This window comes from Scyliorhinus torazame, chromosome 12, assembly GCF_047496885.1.
Source record: "Scyliorhinus torazame isolate Kashiwa2021f chromosome 12, sScyTor2.1, whole genome shotgun sequence".
NCBI classification, from domain to species: Eukaryota; Metazoa; Chordata; class Chondrichthyes; order Carcharhiniformes; family Scyliorhinidae; genus Scyliorhinus; species Scyliorhinus torazame.
Window position 1 is genome coordinate 127,711,569 of NC_092718.1, and position 20,774 is coordinate 127,732,342.

Here is a 20,774-nt window from a genome sequence, read left to right on the forward strand (position 1 = left end):
ATCAACTTCTTGATCACTGTCGAAAAGACCGCAAATGTAAAAAAAAACATGCTTGAAACCTCAGAATAATGATGGACAGTCTTCCACAGAACCTAAATGACAAATCTGCCAAATTTCCATTAGTTGTTGCTGTTTGCTCTTACAGATTGGCGATACCTTTCAGAACACTTAGGCCGCACTTGATTTCACCATGCCCATTTTCACTTGCAGAGTATTATATAAGAATGGTGGAACTTAAAAAATACCTGTTTTGTTCTTCTGCAGTCGGACATCTGAAATTTAAACACATTCATTTTGTTATTTGAAACAATGCGGCAGAATCACACGATTAACTGTCGAATGCAGAGCGGGTAGGGGTGAGTTCAGCAAGCTATGTCTGTGGATTTGTCTAATTTTCAAATTAGGAGACAGATCTACCACCAGATGTTTTCTCGTGAGCAGAATAAGCAAGTGTGATCGCAAGAAATGCACAGGCATGCATATATGTAAAAACGTTCAGCTATTTCTTTGTAAAGCCTATGTTCTGTGTGCATTTTAACGGCCGAGCCGCATAATTTGTTACAAAAAGAGTAAAAAAGATGCCAGCTAGGAGATAGTCGTTCAACGTGATTTGAGCGCTATTAATAACAACAATGAGGACAGAATTCACTGTCCGTCCTGCCGAAATGAGACTATGCGATTACATGTATAGGGTGATAAATTTGAGGATATCTGGTGGCGGCATGTAGAGGCAGGTCGCACGTTGGGTGGCTCCTGCAGGAGTCTTCTTTCTTTTAGAATTTAGTAACCTGTCTCAGGGGCAGGTTTTTTGACCAATGAGTGCAGGAAGACATAAGGAAGGAGAGGGATGTTGAAAACCCAAAGGAAAACCGCCTTGGAGAAGGGCGCGAGTGAATGTTCGCCATCGAGCGAAGGTGACAGTTCTGCAACTGGGAAGCCAGCTGAGGCTTAGACACTGGGTGGTGCTGCATGGCTTACGACAGAAAAGATGGCCGAGGTGAAGGATTTGTAACTCGAGAAACAATTACACACCACATGGAGCTGATGATAAAGGAGATGTTGGTGGAACTGAAGGCGCTGGTGGAGGAAGCGATTGCCCCGGTTACGGTAGCGTTATTGATGTCTTGGGCTGAGGTGTGGGAGTAGGGTGAGAAAATGAAGGGACTGGAGGCGGTCTTGTCGCAACACAGTGATCAGCTCACCTCGTTGGGTGAGGAGCTGCAGAGCGTGATCGAAGCCAACAAACGTCTCTTGCCAACAAAACCAACTTGAAGGCGCTGCAAAACAGAGCGAGAGGGCAAATATTGAGGATCGTGGGCCTGACCGAGGAGGTGGAGAGCCCAATGCCGATTGAGTACTTTGCCAAAATGTTGGCAGAGCTGTTGTGGGAGGGTATAGATCCGTCCCAGTACGAGCTGGTTAGTGCTCATCGGTCGTCGAGGCCCAACCAAAAGCGAATGAGTCACCAAGTGCAGTGATTGGCTTCTTCCACAGGTACCACGTGAAGGAGAAGGTTCTACGTTGGGTAAAGCAGAAGCGGGACGTGCAGTGGGTTGGCGCTTGTATACGCATTTACCAGGACTTAACCATGGAATTGATGAGGAGATAAGCGGCCTTCGGCCGAGTAAAGATAGCACTATATAATCGTGATGTGCGTCCGGCATAGTGTAACCAGCTAAGTTGAGGGTGACCTACACTTCCAAAGACATTTATTTCGAGACCGTGGAAGCCGTGGAAGCATTATTGAAGGCAGAAGGATTGGGGCAGAAGTGAGAAATTGGATTGAGGGCTTGTCTTGGCCGCCGGTAGCGGGATGGAAGATTGTATAGTGTACTATTTTTGATTTGATGTTACTGTGTGGGTTAAATGAGATAACGTTGCCGATTTGGATGAGGTAAGAGTGGGGATTTTTTGCAAAGATGGTTTTCTGGTTTTGTGTGCTTGCACTTGTTTGTTTCTTTGAAGGGGATTTATTTGATTTCCTGGAACCTGACGGGAGGAGGGGATTGGACGGGAGTAGGCCCTGGACAATGGAATCCACACAAAAAGCTGACCTCGGCTCTGGGACGGAGGTGTGTTGGGGGGCGTGGCTGCGGCCATTGGAACCTCGTTGAACTGGTTTGTAGGTGTGAAAAAGGATGAGGGGACTAATATTATGTGAGGTGTTTTCGAGAGGAAGTGGATGGGGGGATTCTGGGATGTGGAAGGGAGGATTTGATTGCAATATTGAGACGGTGCAGAACAAGCCGAGTGGACACGGCCCGAAGTTATTGTGATGGTGGATTGGATTGTGAAACTCCCAGTCACGTTAGCGTGAGGCGGATGGGGGAGCTGTGAAGTGGTTGATCGTGTTTGCACACCTCAAAAGTTTATACACTGATGTGGCTCTGCTTCAGCAGACTCCTCTGAGCCTGGAGGATCAGACGAGGCTCCGGAAGGGCTCGGTAAGCCAAGGATTTCACTCGGGGTTCGGCAGCAGTGCGTGGGGGCAGCGGATGTGGTCAATAAGAGGGTCCAGATGGCGAACGTGGTAGCGGACCTGGGGGGGGGAGGGTGATACCTGATAGTAACAGGGGTGCTGGAGAGGAGGCCGGTGGTGTTGGCGAATGTGTCTAGCCCTTACGCGGATGACACATGGTTTGTGAGGGAGGTGTTGCGGCCATTCTGGACTCGGATTCGCACGAACTAATAGTGGGAGGGGACTGGAACATTGTGCAAGAGACAAGGTTGGATAGGTCACAGCTGCGCCTGCCTGCCTGGAGTGGGGAGGGGGGTGCGGATTGGGCTTACGACGGAGATGGGATGGGTAGACCTGTGGAGGCTATTGCTCCGATGGAGCGGGAGCATTCGTTTTTCGCTTCGATTCACAAGGTTTATTCGGGGATAGTCTTTTTTTAGTCCGGAAGGCGCTGTTGGCTGGGCGTAGTAGGTCAGAGTATTTGGCCAAATCAATGTCGGGTCACGCACTGCATTGTGTGTGTATAGTCTTGGAGAATGGCACAGAGCAGAGTCCGGGATGGAGAATGGACGTGTGGTTCCCAGGGGCCCAAAAATTATGTGAGGAGATCGGGAGTGTGATTGAGAAGTATGTGCGTTTTAATTGCATGCGTATCGCACGTGGTGGTATGCGAGGCCCTGAAGGCGGTGGTGAGGGAGGAGGTGATATATTTAAGGCCATGGGGAATTAAGTGGAGAGGGAAGAGCATCAAAGGCTGATAGATGCGATGTTGGAGGTGAATAGGAGTTACGTGAGGGATGCAGATCCAGCACCTTTGGGCAGAAGGAGCGATCTACAGGCTAGCTTTGATCGGTTGTCCATTAGAAAGGCGTTGCACAAACTGAGGCGGCAAGGGGAGCGATTTATGAGTATGGGGGAAAGGCGGGTGTACATGATGGTAAGCAAACTGTTGATGTCGCCGGCGGAGAGGGAAATTGTCCAGGTGCGTGATAGGACGAAGAAATTGATAATGGCCCAGGACTAAGTTAATACCTTGTTTGAGGAGTTCAATTAAAATTTGTATCGGTCGAACCACTGGGTGAGAATCAGTGGTCGTGTGAGTTCGTGGACGGATTGGAGTAGACAAAGATGGAGGAGGAAGGTAGACCCACACTGGAAAGGTCGGTCGGGGGAACAATCGGCAAAGGAGGCCATTGGCAGGATGCAATCGAGGAAGGTGGCATGGCCAGATGTGTTCCCAATTGAATATTACACGAAATTGTAGAATGAATTGCCGCCGCTGATGGCGGGGATATTTTAGAAGGCAATAGGGAAGGGGGCAGATATCAACGTCTTTGTTGTTACAGAAAGATAAGGACCCCATGGAGTGTGCGTCATACATTTTTAGATACTGAATGTGGATGCAGAGATATTGGCGAAGATACTGGCGGCTAGGTTGGAGTGGCGCCTCCCGAAAGTGATAGGGGAGGATAGGACGGGATTCGTGAAAGGAAGGCAGCTATTCTCAAATATTAGCAGGTTTTAAAAAGGAATAATAACGCCGAACGAGATGGGGGTTACCTGGATGCGGAAAAGGCACTCAATCGAGTAGAATGGAGGTATTTGATTGTGGTTCTTCAGAGGTTTGGGATCGGACCAAGATTCATGCAGTGAGTCGATTTCGGCGGGAGAACAGCTGGTGAGTGGTGAGTCAGTTTCAGCGGGAGTATTGCGGAAGGAGGTTGCTGGGAGGTAAGTCAACCTTTAAAAGCACTTGTCTTTGCAGGGGCAGGCCAGTCGATTTCGGCGGCGTGAGAACAGCTGGTGAGTGGTGAGTCAGTTTCAGCGGGAGCATTGCGGAAGGAGGTTGCTGGGAGGTAAGTCAACCTTTAAAAGCACTTGTCTTTGCAGGGGCAGGCCAGTCGATTTCGGCGGGAGAACAGCTGGTGAGTGGTGAGTCAGTTTCAGCGGGAGCATTGCGGAAGGAGGTTGCTGGGAGGTCAGTCAACCTTTAAAAGCACTTGTCTTTGCAGGGGCAGGCCAGTCCATTTCGGCGGGAGAACAGCTGGTGAGTGGTGAGTCAGTTTCAGCGGGAGCATTGCGGAAGGAGGTTGCTGGGAGGTAAGTCAACCTTTAAAAGCACTTGTCTTTGCAGGGGCAGGCCAGTCGATTTCGGCGGCGTGAGAACAGCTGGTGAGTGGTGAGTCAGTTTCAGCGGGAGCATTGCGGGAGGAGGTTGCTGGGAGGTAAGTCAACCTTTAAAAGCACTTGTCTTTGCAGGGGCAGGCCAGTCGATTTCGGCGGGAGAACAGCTGGTGAGTGGTGGGTCAGTTTCAGCGGGAGCATTGCGGAAGGAGGTTGCTGGGAGGTAAGTCAACCTTTAAAAGCACTTGTCTTTGCAGGGGCAGGCCAGTCGATTTCGGCGGGAGAACAGCTGGTGAGTGGTGAGTCAGTTTCAGTGGGAGCATTGCGGAAGGAGGTTGCTGGGAGGTAAGTCAACCTTTAAAAGCACTTGTCTTTGCAGGGGCAGGCCAGTCGATTTCGGCGGCGTGAGAACAGCTGGCTGGTTAGTCAATTTCAGCAGGAGCTGAGAATTTTTTCTTTTTTTTTATTATTTTAAATTAGTTTTTTAGGCGGGAACAGGAAGTCGACCCGCGGACGTCTGGGAAGACCCTCCCCAATAAATTCTGGTGGAGAGGAAACCCGAGACACTACACGTGTAGTGTCTCCCACCCGCCCTCCTCCTCTAACCTAATAATAAAACCCATTGGTCTGAGGTAAGTACCATATTTTATTATATTATTATTATTTTTTAGCCAGATCTTGGTAGAAAGTTGGAGGAATGGCAGGGAAGGGAGTGCAATGTTCCTCATGCAGGATGTTTGAGGTGAGGGATGCAGTTAGTGTCCCTGCTGATTTTACCTGCAGGAAGTGCTGCCATCTCCAGCTCCTCCAAGACCGAGTTAGGGAACTGGAGCTGGAGTTGGAAGAACTTCGGATCATTCGGGAGGCAGAAGGGGTCATAGATAGCAGCTTCAGGGAATTAGTTACACCAAAGATTGGAGATAGGTGGGTAACTGTAAGAGGGACTGGGAAAAAACAGTCAGTGCAGGGATCCCCTGCGGTCGTACCCCTGAGAAACAAGTATACCGCTTTGGATACTTGTGGGGGGGGGGGGGGGACTTACCAGGGGTGAGCCATGGGGTACGGGCCTCTGGCACGGCGTCTGTCCCTGTTGCTCAGAAGGGAAGGGGGGAGAGGAGCAGAGCATTAGTAATTGGGGACTCTATAGTCAGGGGCACAGATAGGAGATTTTGTGGGAGCGTGAGAGACTCGCGTTTGGTATGTTGCCTCCCAGGTGCAAGGGTACGTGATGTCTCGGATCGTGTTTTCCGGGTCCTTAGGGGGGAGGGGGAGCAGCCCCAAGTCGTGATCCACATTGGCACCAACGACATAGGTAGGAAAGGGGACAAGGATGTCAGGCAGGCTTTCAGGGAGCTAGGATGGAAGCTCAGAACTAGAACAAACAGAGTTGTTATCTCTGGGTTGTTGCCCGTGCCACGTGATAGTGAGATGAGGAATAAGGAGAGAGAGCATTTAAACACGTGGCTACAGGGATGGTGCAGGCGGGAGGGATTCAGATTTTTGGATAACTGGGGCTCTTTCTGGGGAAGGTGGGACCTCTACAGACAGGATGGTCTACATCTGAACCTGAGGGGCACAAATATCCTGGGGGGGAGATTTGTTAGTGCTCTTTGGGGGGGGGGGGGGGGTTTAAACTAATGCAGCAGGGGCATGGGAACCTGGATTGTAGTTTTAGGGTAAGGGAGAATGAGAGTATAGAGGTCAGGAGCACAGATTTGACATCGCAGGAGGGGGCCAGTGTTCAGGTAGGTGGTTTGAAGTGTGTCTACTTCAATGCCAGGAGTCTGCGAAACAAGGTAGGGGAACTGGCAGCGTGGGTTGGTACCTGGGACTTCGATGTTGTGGCCATTTCGGAGACATGGATAGAGCAGGGACAGGAATGGATGTTGCAGGTTCCGGGGTTTAGGTGTTTTAGTAAGCTCAGAGAAGGAGGCAAAAGAGGGGGAGGTGTGGCGCTGCTAGTCAAGAGCAGTATTACGGTGGCGGAGAGGATGCTAGGTGGGGACTCTTCTGCCGAGGTAGTATGGGCTGAAGTTAGAAACAGGAAAGGAGAGGTCACCCTGTTGGGAGTTTTTTATAGGCCTCCTAATAGTTCTAGGGATGTAGAGGAAAGGATGGCGAAGATGATTCTGGATATGAGCGAAAGTAACAGGGTAGTTATTAGGGGAGATTTTAACTTTCCAAATATTGACTGGAAAATATATAGTTCGAGTACAATAGATGGGTCGTTTTTTGTACAGTGTGTGCAGGAGGGTTTCCTGAAACAATATGTTGACAGGCCAACAAGAGGCGAGGCCACGTTGGATTTGGTTTTGGGTAATGAACCAGGCCAGGTGTTGGATTTGGAGGTAGGAGAGCACTTTGGGGACAGTGACCACAATTCGGTGACGTTTACGTTAATGATGGAAAGGGATAAGTATACACCGCAGGGCAAGAGTTATAGCTGGGGGAAGGGCAATTATGATGCCATTAGACGTGACTTGGGGGGGGGGATAAGGTGGAGAAGTAGGCTGCAAGTGTTGGGCACACTGGATAAGTGGGGCTTGTTCAAGGATCAGCTACTGCGTGTTCTTGATAAGTATGTACCGGTCAGACAGGGAGGAAGGCGTCGAGCGAGGGAACCGTGGTTTACCAAGGAAGTGGAATCTCGTGTTAAGAGGAAGAAGGAGGCCTATGTGAAGATGAAATGTGAAGTTTCGGTTGGGGCGATGGATAATTACAAGGTAGCGAGGAAGGATCTAAAGAGAGAGCTAAGACGAGCAAGGAGGGGACATGAGAAGTATTTGGCAGGAAGGATCAAGGAAAACCCAAAAGCTCTCTATAGGTATGTCAGGAATAAGCGAATGACTAGGGAAAGAGTAGGACCAGTCAAGGACAGGGATGGGAAATTGTGTGTGGAGTCTGAAGAGATAGGCGAGATACTAAATGAATATTTTTCGTCAGTATTCACTCAGGAAAAAGATAATGTTGTGGAGGAGAATGCTGAGCCCCAGGCTAATAGAATAGATGGCATTGAGGTACGTAGGGAAGAGGTGTTGGCAATTCTGGACAGGCTGAAAATAGATAAGTCCCCGGGACCTGATGGGATTTATCCTCGGATTCTATGGGAGGCCAGGGAAGAGATTGCTGGACCTTTGGCTTTGATTTTGATGTCATCATTGGCTACAGGAATAGTGCCAGAGGACTGGAGGACAGCAAATGTGGTCCCTATGTTCAAAAAGGGGAGCAGAGACAACCCCGGCAACTATAGGCCGGTGAGCCTCACGTCTGTAGTGGGTAAAGTCTTGGAGGGGATTATAAGAGACAAGATTTATAATCATCTAGATAGGAATAATATGATCAGGGATAGTCAGCATGGCTTTGTGAAGGGTAGGTCATGCCTCACAAACCTTATTGAGTTCTTTGATAAGGTGACTGAACAGGTAGACGAGGGTAGAGCAATTGATGTGGTGTATATGGATTTCAGCAAAGCGTTTGATAAGGTTCCCCACGGTAGGCTATTGCAAAAAATACGGAGGCTGGGGATTGAGGGTGATTTAGAGATGTGGATCAGAAATTGGCTAGCTGAAAGAAGACAGAGGGTGGTGGTTGATGGGAAATGTTCAGAATGGAGTACAGTCACAAGTGGAGTACCACAAGGATCTGTTCTGGGGCCGTTGCTGTTTGTCATTTTTATCAATGACCTAGAGGAAGGCGCAGAAGGGTGGGTGAGTAAATTTGCAGACGATACTAAAGTCGGTGGTGTTGTCGATAGTGTGGAAGGATGTAGCAGATTACAGAGGGATATAGATAAGCTGCAGAGCTGGGCCGAGAGGTGGCAAATGGAGTTTAATGTAGAGAAGTGTGAGGTGATTCACTTTGGAAGGAATAACAGGAATGCGGAATATTTGGCTAATGGTAAAGTTCTTGAAAGTGTGGATGAGCAGAGGGATCTAGGTGTCCATGTACATAGATCCCTGAAAGTTGCCACCCAGGTTGATAGGGTTGTGAAGAAGGCCTATGGAGTGTTGGCCTTTATTGGTAGAAGGATTGAGTTCCGGAGTCGGGAGGTCATGTTGTAGCTGTACAGAACTCTGGTACGGCCGCATTTGGAGTATTGCGTACAGTTCTGGTCACCGCATTATAGGAAGGACGTGGAGGCTTTGGAGCGGGTGCAGAGGAGATTTATCAGGATGTTGCCTGGTATGGAGGGAAAATCTTATGAGGAAAGGCTGATGGACTTGAGGTTGTTTTCGTTGGAGAGAAGAAGGTTAAGAGGAGACTTAATAGAGGCATACAAAATGATCAGGGGGTTGGATATGGTGGACAGTGAGAGCCTTCTCCCACGGATGGATATGGCTGGCACGAGGGGACATAACTTTAAACTGAGGGGTAATAGATATAGGACAGAGGTCAGAGGTAGGTTCTTTACGCAAAGAGTAGTGAGGCCGTGGAATGCCCTACCTGCTACAGTGGTGAACTCGCCAACATTGAGGGCATTTAAAAGTTTATTGGATAAACATATGGATGATAATGGCATAGTGTAGGTTGGATGGCTTTTGTTTCGGTGCAACATCGTGGGCCGAAGGGCCTGTACTGCGCTGTATTGTTCTATGTTCTATGTTCTATGTATGGCTATTATATCAGCATCCGAGGGCGAGTGTCAGCAAAAAAGTACATGTTTAGGATATTGTGCTCCGCAGCGGGGGACCAGACAAGGGTGTCCTATATCCAGTCTTTGATTTGCATTAGCGATTAAGCCTTTGCCCATCGCTCTAAGGAGCTTGGGATTGTTCGGCGGTGGGGGAGGGGGGTGGTAGGGAAGTTGGTAGAGTGGAACAAAAGATGTAACTGTGTGTGGACGACGATTTGTTGTTCTATATATCAGAGCTGAGTGCGTCAATGGGGAATACAATGGTCCTTCTCCGAACATTTGGATCCTTTTCAGGGTACAAATTAAACCAGGAAAAGAATGAATGCTTTGTGGTGTCCGGCTCGGAGTGTGGGTGGGGGTGGTAGGGCTGCCATTCCACAGGGATCTGGGGGTGCAGGTGGCACGGGACAGGTGGGTGCTCCGCGGGTAAAATTTCACTAACTTTATGGGGAGCCTGAAAGCGGGTTTTCAAGATCGGATAGCTTCCCTCTGTTTCTGGCAGACCGGGTGCAGGCGATTAAAATGAATGTGTTGCCGCGATTTTTGTGTTAGTTTCTGTGCCAGCCGGTCTTTTTGCCAAATACTTTTTTTGCAGAAGTGGATAAGCTGGTCACCTCCTTTATTTCAAAGGGGTGGGAAAGGCGGGGGTGGGGGTGGGGGGTGGGGGTGGGGGCAGTGTGGGGGGAGGTACCCAGGGTTAGGAAGGCAGTTCTGCAGATCGAGATGCAGACAAGGGCCTTCAGAATCTATATTGGCAAAGTGCCGAAAATGTGCGGAGCTGGGTTGGAGGGGAGTTTCACAGTCGGTTAGAATGGGGGAAGGTCCATATAGCTTTTCGAGTTAAGAGCGTTGGCACCAGCGCCGCTGCCGACAGCCCCAGCCAAATACTCTGGGAATCCGGTGGTGGTGGCAACACTGAAGATTTGGGGGCATTTGAAGCAGCACTTTATGCTGCGGGCGGGGTCAGGGGAGGTCCCTATTAGGGAGAAGCGTCGGTTTGAGCCAAGGAAGCTGGGCTGGAGGTTTTGGAGATGGGAGGAGCGGCATGGGCGGGTAAGGTTATTAAAATACCTGTTAATAGGGGCGGGGGTGGTGGTGGTGGGCGGGGAGGGGTCGGGGGGGGGCTCATTTTGCGAGGTTGGAAGAGTTGTAGGAGAAATGTGGATTGACGCAAGGGGAAGGATTTAGGCACCTGCAGCTCCGGGACTTTGCGAGGAAGGATGTTCAGAGCTTCCCAATATCGCCGGACCCTAATTGTTGGAAGTGGTATTGACGGCAGGCGGAACGGGGAAGTGGGTGATGTTTGCAAACTACGGGGGCATTGTGTTCGAAGACTGGGAGTCAATGGAGGGATTCAAAGCCAAGAGGGAGCAAGAATTCGGAAAGATTATGGTTGACGGTTTTTGTTCTGAGGTGCTTTTCAGGGTGAATGTCTCAACCTCGTGCGGAATGTTAGGGTTGACAGCTGAAGCTCCTGCACAGGGCTCTCCTCACGAGGTCGAAGCTGAGCAGACTCTTTGAGAGAATGGAGGATGTAGGTCAGCGATGTAGGAGGAACCAAGCAAACTATGTACATATGTTTTGGTCCTGTCCTAAGCTGCACAAGCCCTGGAGGGAGGTTTTTAGTGTCATTTCGATGGTATTGCACGTGAACGTGGAAGCAGGGCCCCAAGAAGGCATTTCGGGGTGTCGGACCGGTCAGGACTGCAGGCGGGTGAGGAGGCAGAAGTTTTAGCCTTCGCCTCGCTTATTGCCTGGTGGCGCATCCTGTTGGTGTGGAGGTAAATGTCTCCACCCTGTGCCTCGGCTTGGCGGTGGATCTACTGGAATTTCTGACTGTCGAATGGTGAATTGTGAGTTGAGGGGGATGATGCAATTCACGGGGAATGTTTATTATGAACTTTTGAGAATTGGTTGCCATAGAAACTAAGGGGGGAGGGGATATTGCTGATCTTGAGTACACTGTTTACTTATTGATTGTCATTTTGTTTGCTTTTTCACTTGAAATGTACGGGTGGTGGTTGGATCTGTATATTGAATGAGATGCTGTTTGGGGATTGGAACTGTATTTGTTTCTGTTTTTTTTCTCTTGGTTATTTGATGAAAATGTTGAAAATGAGGAGATTAATATATATTTTTAAAAGGATCATCAAGTCGTTTTAGCCCAGAAGGTCAATTTCATCATTGACGATGTCTCAAAGAAGGACGCAATGATTTCCAGTAAAAGTTCACAACAGCAGAATATGTTGAGATGGTTCGAAATATGCATTTTGACTCATTAAACTTCGATCTTTAGGTCGAGTAAGATTCGCGCACGAGACGTTGGGTAAGATCATAGTGCGAGTGATGTCACAGGCAGAGTGAATATGCGGATCTGTGAATTTGTAGCAGAATGGAAAATTAACTGGTACGTTTTCTTTAATGCGAATTATTTTAAGTTCAGAAGAAAAGTTAAAAAGATTAATACGGTAGCTGACTCGCCTGACTGAGTGACTTAACTGTCTATCATGAAGCCAGAACATACCCTCAATACGTGATCAGTGTTAAACAAAAAAATAACGTGTGTGAGTCATCTCAGCTCAGATCAGCCCAATGCAAGAAAGGCACTTTTGGACGCATACGACAAGTAAGGTTATTGCACGATCAGTTGGAAGGAAACACATAAAGGTTGAGATACAAACAAAGTGATTGAATGTATCTGTTGAATGAGAGCACCTTGGGAAATCGGTACACAGGGGCAAAGTGTTTTTTTTCTTTTTGCCTTTCCAAATTTGTAATCTTCACAGTCTAGGTTTGCTCTGTTGAAGGAGCAGATGCTGAAGATAGATAGAGTTTATAGTAAGTCGTGCGTAAGTTGTTTCAATCCGAACCAAAGCTACATTAGGTAAAGGTAAGAGTCCTTGACTTCAAAATTAATTAAGAAGTATTTTAAGAGGCATAAAGTTAAGGAATGTGTCTTTTTTCATCTAAATGCATGTCTGGAGAGATGAACCCCGTGCGTTGCACCTCCAGAAGTTCGAGGGAATTGAGAAACGTTCCATTCTGTCTGGATAACCACATTTGTAGGGCGTGTCACTCATTTGAAGGATCTTGAGCATCGCAAGAGGCTCAGCGGTGCATCTGCGAGGCTGAGAGGATGTGGGTAGCATAATTTTATATGTGATCACCCTGCAGCTGAGGTAAATCCAGCCAAAGAGGCCAAGGGTGGCTACAGTCAGATGAATGGATACAGTCACGTAGCCAGGAACGACGCAGAGTGCAGTATCTCACTCAAAAAAACACATGTGTTGGAAAGCGGTGAGACTGACGGTTCCTCTGGGGCGTGCAGTTAGAACCCTGTTCACGTCACTGGGTATGGTTCAACTGCCCAAGGTGAAAGCTATAGCAATGGAAGATCAATATTTGAGGAAGATTCGTTCAGGGCTGCAGCCAGACGTTTTGGTCTGCAAACGTGACTCCAACATTGTTTGTTGCCTTCGGCGTTACAGATCAAAGGTGTTACTGAAATGCTGAAGGGCAATCTGAAGGGGGATGGTGACCAGTCAGGCGCAATTGTTTGCATTCCTACCAAGGACATAGGCAGAAAAAGGACTTGGCTGAGATGCAGATTGTAAAGCAGAACCTGAAAGGTTAGAACCTCTGAACGACTACGGGGAAGATGTGCAAGTGAATACAGAGATTGGAGGATAAAGCAATGATTGCTTGGCTGAAGATATGGAGCAAGAGGAAGGACTTTAGTTTCCTTTATCCTTGGATCAGCCTCTAAGTATGCTGGAAACTGTACAATTCGGCGGAGTTGCACCTGAGCCGGAATTGGAACGAGATGCGTGTGGCGACCATTGCTAGTGCTGCTAAAGGAAGAGATTGGGCGGGTAAAGTAGAACCATCACAACAATTTGTGAGTGGAAATTATCACACTGTGGAAGAACAATGGAGGTGATGCAAAGCCAAGAATAGGAAAAAAAAACAATATGGCAGGAACTGCTAGAGAGGCAAGTTTGCATTCTTGGGAATATGGCAATAGTGGGGAGTATTTCGTTTAATGTAATCAATCTTCCAATCAGGCCACATAGGTGGAACTTGGAATCATGACGGGGGAAATCGCATTGGTGGCAATGCACAATGGCCCCCACATCCTCATGGAGAAATATAAGAGCATATATGCTGACAAATCTCAGCGAATCTAAAAAGCAATTAGGTAATATTGGTGTAACTGTTGGGGATTTGAACGTCATCAATATTAATTGGGATTGGAAAAGTTAGAAATGTTTAGAAGGGGCGGAGATACTAAAGTACACCCAGAAAAGTTTCTTGAGCCATCGCCGAGAATATCCTGCAAGAGAGATGCTACTAAGTGAACTCATGTTCGGGAAAGGATCCAGCAATGTGCTATACATGACACTAGGTTCTGTAGGGGAGGGGTTAGGGCGTCAAGGGATGGGACGGGGGCGGAGGGCTGATGCGCAGCATTTCGGTATTAGGGAACTTAACTTGGGAAGATTTCAGATAGTTCTGGGAAAGCACAAAGTTGGACCGGAAATACGTTTACTGAACTTGTGACGGCGGATTCTCATGGGAAAAGAAAAAACCTGGCCAACGTGAACTAAGAGCAGTAACTTGTAAGACGGTCTACATCAGCGTTTGGGGAGTCATTCTCAAAACGAATTACAGAGTATAATGGCAACATGTTGCCAAAAAAAGATAAAGGTGGGACTAAAAAGTCAGCGAACCATGGATGTCAAGGGATACACATTACTGGATTGGAAAAAAAGGAGACTCATGAAGGTTGAAGGGGTTCACAATAATGGATGATCTCTAGGACTATAAAAACACAAATTAGTTGATTGAACTGTGTGCAAGAAAAGGCAGCGGCAGAAAAATAAAATAACATCTCAAGGTGTTTTATAAGTATATTACGGGCAAGTGTTCACACAAGGAAAGGGTAATGACCGTTGGCAACCAGAGTTGCAAGATCTAGTTGGAGCCTAAAGATTTTAGTGAAGCATTAAATGAATATTTTTGCATCTCGGTTCACAATGGAGAAGAACAATATAGGCACATGAATCAGTGACATATTTAAATTAATTAACATAGTCAGGGAGGATGTGTTAGCTATTCTCGCGTGCTTGAAAGTGGAAAAATATCCAGGCACAGATACAATGGATCCAACTTTGCACTGCGAGACTTGTGATGCTAATGTTTGAATCATCTCTGGCCACAGAACGACTAATTGAGAGGTAAAGTGGGAACACTTTTGCAGAAACGACGTAGAGAAAACCAGGTACTGATAAGTCTGTGAGTATGACATCAGTGGAAGGTTAGTTACTGGGAAAATTTTAAGGGTCTGAATTCGCCTCTATTTCGACAGGTAACCGGTACTCAATGATACCGGAATGACTTTGTCAGCGGGCGCTCGTGTCTATCAAATTTAATTGATTTTTTTTTCGACGAGGTGATCATGTGCACAGATAAGGGCAGTGCAGTTGGTGCAGTCCACATGGACTCCAGTATGGATTTTCATCAGCTCCTGAATGAAAGACTGATGAAGAAAGTAAGAGCCCATGGTATCCAGGGCAAATTGGCAAATTGGTTTCGAGATTGGCTTTGAATGAAAGGCATGAAACGAAGGTGGGTTATGGCTGAATGTTGTTTTTTGAATGGAAGCCTTTGGCCAGTGGTGTACTGCAACAATCGGTGCTGACTCCATTGCTGTTTGTCGGGGAATTATCCACATGTGAATGTGTGGGTTAAAAGCCATTTAAAATACAAAGACATAGAAAGACGCCGAAATGCTCAGTGTACGAGAGAGTTTAAGAGGCTGCAAAGGAAGCGACGTCCAGACAACGGTCATCAACGCACACTCCAGGAGTATATCCTCTAATATCCAAAACGACTGCAGACCGAAAAATCCTGAAAACACGAGAGAGCTGGCTATTTTATTTGCACCCCATTCATCACTTCAAACATTTACACCCTTCCCAATCTGACGTTAATGCTGCAGGACCTCTCCTGTGCAACTTGCACCTCAACTGTTTTCAGAGAATTCATTGACAGAAAATTCCTCAAGCACGGGCTGCGCTGAATGTAACAACACATGAAGCACATGCCTTGGAACAGCCACACCTTAGATCTGCCCCTCCAACTCTCAGGCAATCCTGTCTGGTAAAAACATCGTAAGAACTGCTACGCTTCAGAATTAGAATCTTTGTCGATCCTCTCTATCATTACCGTTGGTAAGAAGACAATAAATATCACATGGACTCCAGAACGTCAAGTTGTTGCCACACTCCCCCTCCTCCATGTATCAATCACAATATTGAATGGGTAGTCTGTCCAATGCGATAATAATTGGACACGAGACGTATTGTGAACTGAAATTGACCATTCCAATATAAAATCAATTTTTACGATAATGTAACTTATTAAAACAATATTTCATGCGGAGGTGGGCATTTTGGGAAAAGATGAGCATTTGTTCCTCATCGCTAATTCCAGATGGCTTGCAATGCAGAACAAGGTCAGCAGCGCGGGTTAAATTCCCGTACCAGCCTCCCCAAACAGGCGCTGGAATGTGGCGACCAAGGGCTTTTCACAACGACTTCACTTGAAGCCTACTTGTGACAATAAGCGATTTTCATTTCAAATCCCCTGGAATTGAGGTGCTTCCTTAGACATTAAATATGTAATTAAATAATCAATTGATTTGGTCTGTATCTCGAGTCAAAAGGAGCGAGGGTGCGAGGTTCATTTTCCTGTTGTGTACTAGTTACCAGATGGATCTTTACGAAAAGCTATGGTAGATTGCGGACTACTGTAACATTGATGAGCATATTTTAACAATTTCAAACTATTTGAACGGCTGCTCCAAAACAATTAGGCTAGATTTCTGAAATGCTGCCCCAATGAGATGGCCAGAACACCACTATCTCACCTGTACTTTTGTACTGAAATACTACTGGCAGGAAATAGCTTTTATCCAGGTTACTCTGCTGAATTTAACAACCACAATTATCATGCAATGCGCTAGTAATTGACTGACATGATCCAGCCATAAACAAGTATTACCCTTGTAACGCCGTAAATTTACGAGGTTAACAATGCAGTTGAGATGAAAACAAAACAACGGACATGTAGCATTACGAGCATGAATCTCGACGATTAATCATTGTGTTTTACCCAGGAACAAGGTTAACAGGGAACCAGGTGCTCATGACCATACCAGAAACATCGATCACCATAGATCTGTGGGGAGATACAAATGAACCTGATAAAGGCAAGGAATTTGAACGGTGTCCACAGTCGAATCCACTGGTTTGGATAACGTCATTACTGCTAGTATCCTTACTAGGGCATCAGGCTAGTAAACCAGCGATTATACAGGCAGGCGAGTTCCATTTCTCATTGGAGCCATAAAGGCCTGCTCAATCGAACATACAGGGGCACTGGGTATTGCACTCATTGACCTGGAAAATGATTTGACCATGCTTTGCTGAACCAGGAAGTGATGTTCTGCTGGATTATTCACAGAATCGGTATTGTGCACAACTATTATCTATGGAGTTGAGCTCTACTAAGTCAGTAAATGTTGGATGAGTTAAGCGAATATCGGAACATTTTGGGAACAAGACATAACTTCAGATGAAACAGTAGGGACATTGATCAAAATAGATGGGAGGATAATATCGGCTCATGGTGTATAGTTGCATTTTGCTCTGGTTAATTTCACAATATTTTCGTTAAATAAATATTTGTAGTAATTTTTGCACTAATAATGTTCCTCACTGGGTTGTACATTATTCCTCACATTATTCCAAACAAATATACACTACTACCGAACAATGGTTCAAGTTATCCTTCTGGATCTTGAGGCACTCGCGCAGCTAAAACAGTCAGCATTCTAAACACCCATACATCTTTAAATGTTTGTTCAGCATCTCGTGAACGATCTGACCGATCTGACTTAGCCGTCAATTTGTCATACAAATGAATGGTGTGGTCTGATTACTAATTTTTTTCAATAAACTTAGAGTACCCACTTATTTTTTTTTCCAATTAGGTGCAATTTAGCATGGCCAATCCAGCTAACCTGTTTGGGTAGTGAGGGGGGGGGACCAACGCAGACATGGGGGGAATGTGCAAACTCCACACGGACAGTGACCCAGGGGCGGGATTCGAACCTGGGCCCTCAGCGCCGCAGTCCAAGTGCTAATTACTGCGCCTCATGCCGCCGCATTATTTCTAAATTAATTACACTTGTCGGCTAATTAGTGATAAACTATTGCCCACATACATACTAGTTTCTTCGAAAGTTATTCAGGTATCGCCCAATTCAGAACTGTTTATGAGTTGCCATATAAAATGGAAACAAGGGGAAGAATGGAAAGGATGTGGTATTCGGTCTTAGATCATAGATCATAGAGTCTACAGTGCAGAAGGAGGCCAGTCGGCCCATCGAGTCTGCACCAGCTCTTGGAAAGAGCACCCCACGCAAGGTCAACACCTCCACCCTATCCCCATAACCCAGTAACCCCACCCAACACTAAGGGCAATTTTGGACACTAAAGGGCAATTTATCATGGCCAATCCACCTAACTTGAACATCTTTGGACTGTGGGAGAAAACCGGAGCACCCGGAGGAAACCCCCGCACACACGGGGAGGATGTGCAGACTCCGCAAAGACAGTGACCCAAGCCGGAATCGAACCTGGGACCCTGGAGCTGTGAAGCAATTGTGCTATCCACAATGCTACCGTGCTGCCCTTCTCACATTCTTCTCACAAAACGTCCGGAATTCGAAGATAAATTATTCAACAATTTATCAGTATAACAAGCCATTGTAAACTAGAGGAACAAAATTTGAGAACATCACATATCAAAAATGACAAGCTGGTATCCAACCCCATTTAAAAAATACGAATCAATTGGGTTGGGGCCGTTGCGCTCGTACCTTGCAGAGTTCCTGCAAGTCGGGTTCCAATACTTGCTATTCCATTAAGACCTGGATTTGGATTTGTTTCCTTGCTCTGCATTCTTGCAAATGGACTGGTCAACTTGGCATCTGTAATACATGGAATCAAATCAAAGACAATATGCCCATTAAAACTCCACGGTAGATAATACATAACTGTTTAGATTTCCGAAGGGTTTTATCTCTAATGGTTTTATAATTGATTGAAGAGCGGCAAGAACTCGAATAACATCACACTTCCGTAAGTTGCAGAGTCGTCAATAATTCCTGTTCTAAGACAATAAAGTCATATGCACATAACCAATATTTATGATTTTTATTTACTATACATATGGGGGCCATTCGACCCATCGTATCTGCTCGGTTGCCCAAAATAGCTTCCCAGCTATTCTCATTCTCCGGCCCTAGCACTGTAACCATCTGAATAAATAACTTTCAAATGTATATTCTTCTTTCTTTTGAAAATTCCTATCGACTCTGCCTCCACCAATCTCCCAGGCAGCACATTGCAATCACAGAAACCCTCTGAGCAATGATGTTTCTCGTCATTTCACTTTTCAAAATGGCGCCGGAGCGAGGCGACTTCTTTCAAGCTGAGCCCAGCATACCCTCTAATTCTATCTTTTACTCTCGTTCTCTGCTTCTAAAACTGCATTCTAACTCTTTTAAACTCTTTAACAATGTTCTAATTCAATTACTTAGAGATTTAGCTACCTTTAGGACTCTGGTGACACCAGAAACTGACCACCTGAAATCGACTCGGATCAGCCGACCACGTGTGAGCAGCTGCCGGAGCTGCGGGCCTGGGAATTCCCCTACAGTGGCTGCCAGAGACCAGGAAAACGCCCTAGAAGCCAGGGCCTTCACTCTGCAGGCTCTTAGAGACCTGGAAAACACCACAAAAGCCGGTATCTCCACTCTGCTGCTCTCCAACGACCAGACCAGCATCGCAACAGCAGCAGCCCTCCCGCCCCCAGCTCCTCACCCCACTGACCCGGAGAGTTGCGACCCCGTGCAGTAACCCAAGCACTCATTCCACTCCACCCCCCCCCCCCCGCCCCCCCCCCCCCCCCGCCACAGTCGCCCCACATTCCTAAAACTCAACTCCCACAGCCTAACAATCATTAATACTGCTCTTTTATATGTGCTTGCAGACTTAGAGATGCTCCGTCCGCTGAAGGAAGACCGTGATCTGATAGGACGCTGCGGAGCCCAACACACGGACCCGGCCGTCGCCTCATCCGCAACCGCGATCCAGAGACATCATCCACTTACCGGCCTTCACCCCATCCACGCCGGAGCAAGGTCTGGACATCCACCGACCTGTGAAGACAAACCGCAGCCCGACAGCGACCGCGCACAGCCACCCACCGACGCAGGAACCACAAGCAAGGCAACACATCCTCCATCCACACACTGACCAGAGTGAATAACCTCATTTGACACAACTATTCCCTTAACACTGCATACTCTCACCGTCTCACAGAGTCGAAAAGAAGCAGTTACTCCAGGAAGTGTAGAAAACGTGCAGTCCTGCAGGTGAGAGTGAAACAACGCGGCCCCAAAGCCTCTCTGCCGAGCTTACTCCGAGCTAATGTCCAGTCTCCAGAAAACAAGCTAGACAAACTTAAAGCCAGACCCACTTTTCAAAGGGAACTAAGGGACTGCTGCGTGCCCTGCTCCACGGAGACCTGGCTAACTCCTGCTTCACCGGACTCTGCCCTACAACCATAGGACTTCTCAATCCACCAAATGGACCGTCCGGCGGCCTCAGGCAAGACAAGGGGATGTGGGGTCTGCCTCCTAATCAGCGCCTCCTGGTGCCCATAAGTAGCAACACTGGCGAGTTTCTGCTCCCCGGACCGAGACTACCTGACGCTAAAATATCGCCCCATCTACATTCCGCGGGAGTTCAGCTCCGTTATCCTGACGGCAGTTTACATCCCACCCCATGCAAATGTGAAAATTGCACTGGACGAAACATTCACCACCACAAATAGCCTTGAAACGAAACATCCCGAGGCGTTGTTCATTGTAGCTGGGGACTTCAATCAGGCCAAGCTCAAGAGCAGACTACCAAGTTACCAACAATACGTCACCTGTTCCACCAGAGGCCGAAACATTCTGGACCACAGTTACACAAATATCAAATATGCCCACCGCTCTATCGCCCGCCCACACTTTGGTAAATCTGACCACAAGGCTGTGTTCCTGCTCCCGGCATCTAAGCAAAAATGAAGCAGGTGAATCTGTCAAAGAAAGTCGTGCATTGTTGGTCTGAGGAATCGGATGATCTCCTACGGGACTGCTTAGTATTTAAAAACTCTGCGACCAGCCTGAACGAGTACGACACTACAATAACTGACTTCATTCGTAACTGTGTAGAAGACTGTGTTCCAAAGAAGCACATCCGCGTATTTCCCAACCGGAAGCCCTGGATGAACAGTGATATCCAGTGCTTGCTGATCTAAGTATGTGGCGTTCAAGTAATGCGACCCTGACCTCTACAAGAACGCCAGATATGATCTAAAGAAATCCATCAAAGATGCCAAACAACAGCACAGGACTAAGCTCCAGTCCCAGGCTAGCCA

General features: G+C 47.2%; 1 long non-coding RNA gene across 1 annotated transcript in view; it reads right to left on the reverse strand.

Annotated features, from left to right (window-relative positions):
• Positions 1-245: 245 nt before the first annotated feature.
• LOC140387225 (uncharacterized) overlaps positions 246-20,774 on the reverse strand; it is a 32,028-nt gene continuing 11,499 nt past the window's right edge. The window contains exons 2-3 of the long non-coding RNA XR_011933788.1: positions 18,163-18,273; positions 246-272 (exon numbers count right to left, since the gene is read on the reverse strand). This is a non-coding gene — a long non-coding RNA (uncharacterized lncRNA). The remainder of the gene's footprint in view (positions 273-18,162; positions 18,274-20,774) is intronic.